This window comes from Pleurodeles waltl, chromosome 2_1 (genome assembly GCF_031143425.1).
Source record: "Pleurodeles waltl isolate 20211129_DDA chromosome 2_1, aPleWal1.hap1.20221129, whole genome shotgun sequence".
Lineage (NCBI taxonomy): Eukaryota > Metazoa > Chordata > Amphibia > Caudata > Salamandridae > Pleurodeles > Pleurodeles waltl.
The window spans coordinates 462,494,149-462,502,342 of NC_090438.1; the positions used below are offsets into that span (position 1 = coordinate 462,494,149).

At 38.0% G+C, this 8,194-nt stretch overlaps 1 pseudogene; it reads right to left on the reverse strand.

Moving 5' to 3' along the window:
• Window positions 1-1,130: 1,130 nt before the first annotated feature.
• On the reverse strand, window positions 1,131-7,297 carry LOC138259857 (retinol dehydrogenase 14 pseudogene; annotated as a pseudogene).
• Between the last annotated feature and the right edge of the window lie 897 nt (window positions 7,298-8,194).

Here is an 8,194-nt window from a genome sequence, read left to right on the forward strand (position 1 = left end):
CACTTTTTAAGAAGAATGCTCAGTACATGCTGATGAATGGGTACTCCTAAACTAGGAATCTTCTGAAAATAGTGATTCTTCAGAAGATCCCAGGATCTCAGCTGCAGAAAAACATTTATTCTCTTTGGTATGGGAAAGAAGATCTACGAAACATATCACTAGAAATGTATTTCCCTGTTTCCTATCCTGGAAGAAAACATTCTCACTGTCATCAAAAACTGACACATCCAAATACAAATCATCATGCTTTGTAGACTTCTTAGTAGAAGGGTATGACTTATACTCTTGAACAACAGCCAAAGCCTAAGTAATAATGTCCTTATTCTCTCCTTATCACTCCCTCTGCCATGTCTAGTTATTTGTAGAGAGAGAGACATTAAGGAGTATTATGATGGGGGCACCTACCTCTTCTAGCAGAATGTTTCCAAATAGCAAAGGCCACAATTACCCAGCCAGACTGGTACTAGAACTCCAAGCTGCCTTGCAATAGTCTTCTAATGTTCAGAATAGGGTATTTTATTCCATATAATACATAGTCACAGCATCATCCTTTCTGATAAACCGCGTAAGTTCTTTGGCCTGACATACACATTTTGCTGTCTCAAAGCCTGTGATTTCCAACAGCATATTTGCTTTTTGTTAAGTACTAAACCCATTTTGCGATTCAGAAACAGATTATCAAATGAGTTTAGAAATCCATAATGAATTGCTGTTTGGAAGCAGTGTATTCAGTGTGTCCCTTCCAAACAGTGATTCATTAAGGTATATCATTGGCTTGTAACTGAAATCCGATTGCAAAGCATTGAAATTGTACTGACACCTCATAGGAGATGATAACCCATTGGCAAATGGAAACCCATTGTGTTGTATTCTTTATATGAGTTCTTGTTGTATAAACTTTGTGAAAACAAATTAAACACACACAAAAACTTCATTACCACTATTACCATCATCATGTTAAATACAACTTACGGCCAGAACCGCTGAATAAAAGTGCATCATGTTTAAGACATTAACTTTGAGGTTTTCATTTGTACCACAAGCTGGAAATGTCATGTTTATACCCAGCCTTTGCCTTTGCTGAATTTCGAATATGAATAATAATTTGACAAGTCCAACTATAACTTCGCTTATATCCCACAGTTTTCGTGCAAATAAATAGAAGTAAGAACCCATTCTGAAGGAGTCTTAAAGGAGGCCCATGACACTAAACTGAAAAGGGGTTTGGCTAGTAAGAGAATGTTGACATATCTGCCTAGATTTGTCCTAACAATCCCAGGATGTAAACATTTACAGTGACCCCTGTACCTTCCAGGCGCCTAGCTAGTTCCCTGGAAAATAATATGTCGTCCAATTTGCTTCAACTGTAAGCAAAGCTTTTATTGTAGCTTATCTCACTCCTCAAGACCTCACAGTTGATGTCTCCATAATTCGGAGGAAACTACAGCAATCCTGTTTGGTCTATAGAAAAATAAGAATGGAGCACACAAAAAGTAATGTCCCTCTATTAACAATAGTCAAATAGTCATTGCACACTTAAACATATAAGGAAAACATAATATGAGTTTCCACTAGAGTGGTATCAGTGCAAAGTAGAATCATTGCAAAGTTCAGAAAAGCAAAAAAGATTTTTGATAGATAAATCATAAACATTGAATTTGATGTAAAAGAAAATTATTTCCATAAGGAATTGTTAATAACAAAAACTAGAATTTCATAACAAATAACCTATACATATATACAAACATTCAACCGACATTGAACAAATGTATGTGTTTAGTCAACACATGTGTGGTTCATCCCCTACTATGACCATTCAAAGTCCAAAAAAAGAGAAAAATGGTTATAGGGGTAGAAATTGTCCCCTCTGAAGATTAGGAAGCGGAAAAGAATTATCTTCATCCAAATAGAGATAAGGATTGTCCAGTTCTTCCAAACTCAGCCGACACGTGTTACGTCCTGCAAGGGACTTTATCAAGGCTGATGAAAACAAATATTGGATAATTTGTTTGTACCTATTATACCGCTAATAACAACAATAATAACCTAAACATGAAATGTCACACAATATATCGGCATGATAATGGCGATATAAGTGTCGTGAGATTAAAAAAGCTCCGTGATAGGATACATCTTGATACCACAAGTAGATGTTGTTAATGTTAAAATGTATTGAAAGCAAACAGAAACCATGCTTCTAAATACCATCACTCAGTATCAACAGATTAGTCTCCATCAAAGGAAGTGAAGAAGGAAATGAGGAAGGTATAAAACCAAGATAATGTGTGGAAGACACCAGTAAGCAGAATCACCTCATGCATATTTATAGTATCACCATTAGGAAAGTCCAAGATTTGTGAAAATTACCACAAAGGATCAAATATTGTGGATGGTTAGTGATTTAGTTTGTAGCTGTGAACCCAAAGTGGGTATATTGATTACTGAAAAGATATATTGAATTTAGTACCTTTCTCTTTTTATATAACTGTTGTTTGAGATCGAAATATTGGTCCAAACTATACAAAAAGTCAAGAAGAATCCGTAAAAGAGGGAGCCATAACTAACCCTTGTCCAAAATCTGGAAACCACAAGTTAGGTGTGTATTTAGTTAAATCCAACATTGTCACTAACCTGTGATTGGAAATCTCCATTACAAAAAATATCTCTACAGGTCCAAAGTTAACCTGACATCCAAATATAGGGTGCCTAGGATGAACCAAAGTGAGAGAGGTTCAATATATTATTCCAAAAGAGAGAAAGGAGTTAGCTAAATAGTTTCCCGAAATGTTTATGGAGTACACAGAAGTAACAGCAAACATGATTTATAAGTGGCTTCTTAAGTAAAAGAAATCTAAAAGGGGATTCACGCTGTACGAAGTTCCTAATTTTACCTCTACAGAAAGTATATCGTCCTAACCTCGGTCCTTCGGTAACGGCTTCCACAAGCCGAATGCCTCCAGGACGTTTGTTTTGAAGAGACAACGTAATAGAAGAAGGACTCCTCCTTCTTGGTAAACTCATCTATATAAAAGAATTCATCAAAAAAAGGCCGCCATCTTTAAATTTACCAACGGCATTTGTGCAGGGTGCCAGGTTGTCCGGATTTTAATACGAGGATACGGTAATATATCGTCATGGTAAAAACTTTTTGTGAGAGGATGATAATTCCTCGCAATGACAAGAAAAAAGGGGCAGACCGCCCAGTACCACGCAGCGCTAATGCTCGTGCATAGTTTTTGAAATGAGAGACACGAGCAGATAATAATTATATGGTCACGAGCCAGATCTAATCATCATAATCCTAGTTTGGTGACATTGAATGCAAAGCCCATCACCAAAGTGGCAAAATTGTGCCTATAAGGCAATTTACCTAAAAACTGGAAAGAGGAGACTGGTCCGCATTCCCGATATTGAATAGTATGTTGTCGCCATCTTGGAAGATCCATCCAACAGTATTAACTATTGTATTAAGTAAAAACAACGAGAATCAAAGTGTGTATGATGAAATCAAAAAGGCAGTGACCATTTTACAGTATGGGCAACTAAGTTGTTTCTGCAAAAAGTCGAAAACTAAAGATTAGACCAGACCAAAGGTGGACCCAGTATTGAGGGAGAAGTGACAGGGGAAATTACCTCCGACCTCACAGAATGTGCTGAGATGTTTCTAGCTTTGACGAGATGGTTGCTAGGTACGAGGTTGGTTGATCGGTGTCATAATTAAGAATTGGAGAGTGTGACCCTCATAGTGTCTAATGGCAAAAAAAGTTAACTTGTATATGTATAGAGTATGGATAAATTGTATGTGCCAACGACCTATCCAATATATCTATTCATAAATATCAATACGAGAGTATGATATAGTAACATATAAAAAAGTCAGAGATACACCAAATACATTAGTATCCATTGATGGAATTGAGGGGTGAGTCCCGTACCCATTACGTTCTAAAACGAAGAAGTCATATGTGAGGTGACAAAGATCCAAAAGATGGTACATCATACAGGTCATGTAACACATATTCATATGTAAACATCTCTACTCAATTACTTGTGGACATATGTGTCAGTCATCCAGAGAACACTGGAAATAGTTCTAACAGACTTATCAAAACCATATAGAGTCATAGAAAGTAATGTAATTCATGATCAATATTCATTCCCATTCGTATACTTTTTAATCTAAGTATCCATTTAGCCTCGTTTCTTCTGAGTTGCAACTCACGGTTTCCTCCTCAAGGATGTGCCTGTGTCTGACTGATACCCATATATTTCAATTTGGGGATTTCTATTTCAGAGTGTTCGCTGCTGACATGACGTACTATAGGTGACAAGGGATCATTGTTTCTCAAAGCTCATACATGTTCTTGGATCCTCTCCTTTAGAGGTCTGATCATACTACCAACATAGATCTTTCCACATTCACATATTAGTATAAAGACTACATATTTAGTATTACAATTGATAAACTCTTGAATTTTGTATGTCTTGCTGCCATTAAAGTTGAAACTAAGAGTCTTGTGCAGCGCAAGATTATATACATTACATCTGCTACAACAAAAAAAAGCATTCGGTTTAGTAGGTAGCCAAGTAGTCAATTTATCCTTGAATGGTGGTAGATAGCTTTTACACACAATATCTCGAATTGTAGTCCCTCTCTTGTGAGTCATTGTAGGTTTTGTCAGTAATAACTGTTTCAGAGTATTGTCAGTGTGTAAGATGCCCCAATGTTTACAAAGGATTTTATAGATATCCTGACTATTCTGACTAAACGGGGTACAGAATGACACCAATCCTTTAGTTCTATTCTTTTGTGCACTCTTTCTTAGAAGGGAAGATCTTTGGATTTTGTTAATTTTCTTTCTGGCTTTGCTTGTGGTTTGTACAGAATATCCCCTCTGAATGAATCTGTTCTCTAGTTTGTTTAGTTCAAAATCACAGATTTTACTGTTGCTGCAGTTTCTTTTTACCCGAATCATTTCCCCAAAGGGGATAGCATTTTTTTGTGTGGTTGGGTGAAAACTTCCAGCGTGTAGCAATGCATTGCAAGCGGTAGATTTCCGGTGTAAATTGGAGTGTACACCGTTGTTTTCTGCAAAAATTTCCAGATCTAAGAAGTGAATCCGATCTTTGCTATGTTCGTAAGTCATCCTGTGATCTATGAATTGCAACAACTGTGACTCATGACCAGTCCAAATCATAAGTACATCATCAATGTACCTTCCCCAAACGAATATATGTTCTGTCAAGTTGGGGGGACCATTAAGCCACACATGTGTTTTTTCATAAAGGCCCATATAAAGATTGGCATATGACGGCGAGAAGCGTGAGCCCATCGCAACTCCTTGTGCCTGTCTGTACCATCTGCCTTCATGGGTAAATACATTGTTGTCTAATATGAATACAATCATATCCACTAACATGTTAGTATGTTCAGAGTATGAGGCCGATCTACTAGCAAGAAAATGTTGAATCGCTTCCAGACCTTTGTTTTTAGGTATGCAAGTATATAAAGAGCTAACGTCTAAGGTTGCCCAACTCATTTCAGGGGACCATATAATGTCCTCTAGTTTCATCAGAACATCCCGTGTGTCTTGCAGATATGAGGGAAGATTTCTGATGAAAGATTGTAAGAAACTGTCTATATACTCTGAAAGTGTTTCAGTGGGCGAACCTATGCCTGATATAATGGGTCTTCCTGGTGGCGATGTATTGTGTTTATGGATTTTTGGAAGTATATATATGCACGAAGCCCTAGGATATGCATTGAAGATGTATTTATACTCTAAATCCGAAATTAGACATTGATCTAGCCATATATGTAATAATGCATCCAGGTCATGGACAATTCGAGGTAAGGGATTGTCTTTTAATTCAATGTATGATATACTATCCGTTAATTGACGGTTGATTTCAATGATGTAATCCCGTTTATTTAGGATGACTATATTGCCTCCTTTATCGGCTTCTTTTATAACTATGGCCTGGTTCTCACCTAGAACGTTTAGTGCCAATCTTTCCCTTTTGGTTACATTGTGTGAAATATGTGACTTTCCCTCATAAATTTTCTTCTCTAGTTTGTCTAGTTCATCCACTAGCCTATGGAAGGCGTCTATGACATTATCGTTTGGTAATACTGGAGTGAAGATGGATTTAGGGTTGAAACCACTATTCAGCGACAAATCTTGTGTAATGTTCAACTCAGTTAGAACTTGTTGCGTATCAATAGTTTCATCTTCCACAGTATTCAACGAAAGTAGAGTTTGAATATTCTCTATATCTTTTATTGTGTGTATACTAGGTAATGCCTCTGATGCCAACATATGTGTTTTATGGCTTTTTTCTGCAAAAAGTTTTTAAGTTTCAATTGTCTTGTGAATTTGTACAAGTCAATGTGTACCTCGGTCATATCACAATAACTAGCAAGACAAAAGCCCAAACCTTTGCCTAGTACATTTATTTGTTCCTCAGTCAGCACATAGTCAGACAGATTCACAATTGAAATACCATCATTGAGTGCATTGTCAACAGTTGTTTGTACATCACATGTGTCTAATGATTTCAAGTTTTCGAATGTTTGTTCTTGGATGCCCTGGTCTGTACTCCCATTGTATTGGAGGGCCCTCCTGGTCCTCTTTCTTTTGCCTCTGCGTGTTCTCTTGTATTTAATTGTGTTGTTTGAGGAAACTTTCTCCTGTTGCCCAGTCGGTACCTCTTGGCCTCCCGTAAAAAACCCGAGTGAACATTAAGATCTAAGTCAGAAGCTAGACTCGAACTATCAATTGGTGTTTCTCTTTCTTGTTCTCCAGATGTAATGGAAACTTAGGCTTTCTGTTGTCCAATTCCTCCAATGATACAGCAATCCTGTTTGGGGCTGATTTCTTCAGGAGTCTAAGGAGACATTGAGTGAGCAGGAAGTAACCCAGATGGGTAACACCAAACTGCATCTCAAAACCATCTTCAGTCTTCATGTACAGACACAGAAAAATCCTTTCATTGTTGATCAGTACATCCAGCCTGGGCTCGCCCTGGATCACCCAATGACAGAAACGGTGTACGGAACTCGGAGAGGCCAGATTCAAATGTCGGATGACTATCTCCCCGAACTCAGAGACGCCCCCCTCCACAACCTCGCTCAGGATGTCACAGGCCATCTCCTCTCCTCACAGCCTGTCTCTGCAGGCCAAGACCACCGCGCTTGTCTCTTCACTAGCTCGGAAGCAGTAGCTTTACCAATACCGCTGTTGCCACCAGTTATGATCACTGTCCTTGGGCCTGATGTAAAAAGCCATTTTGCCATCGCAAAGCCTGCGATTTTTCAACAGCAAATTGGCTTTTTGTTAAGTACTAAACCCATTTTGCGATTCAGTTACAGATTATCGAAAAAAGTTTGGACATTCATAATGAATAGCTGTTTGGAAGGAGTGTATTCAGTGTGTCCCTTTCAAACAGTGATTCATTAAGGTAGTGTCACTCCAAGTATCACACATTTGACAGTAAAATGTCACTCATACACCATCTTAAATAATAGAAATGTCACATATAGGCAAGCTTAAAACGGGCCAGTTGTAAGTAGGGGTGCCACTTTTACCAGAGCAAAATATCTGTTCACATTTTTAAGATTCTGCAAAAGCATGGACATGATTCTTATGTAGAACTTTATGTGAAGTCATCTGAATTAATGTTGAATATGGTGTTTCCCTCTTTGTTTACTTTAATTATCAACCAGGGGTCATTAAGGCAGCTGTAGAACTCATTTCAATGTGTTTTCTTCTAAAATCCACTATTTAAAGTATGTAACTGGAATGGTCAGGGGGGCAGGGTGTGTGTGGGATCAGCGAGAGGGAGACAGAGTATCATAGCATCCCAGGAAACGGGGCCATAATGACAGGCATGTGTTGCCGCATCCCCAGCTGAATCACCACAGAGCCCTACATCTATGGCCAAGGAAAGCAAGTACTGACATCAGGAGATGTGCACCCTGATTCGAAATGGAAAACAAACATGAATTTCTGTGCAGAGTCGTTTAAGGCCAACCCCACGTAATGGTAGAAATGATCAAAACAACTAAAATTAACAATATGATTACGACCTTATTAGCAGCCACTTTGCAGATTACACTTCAGGTGGAACGTTGTAATAAAAATAATAACTTCTAATCCTAGTATTTTATTACTTTTACTAGTGGTTTGCTTTC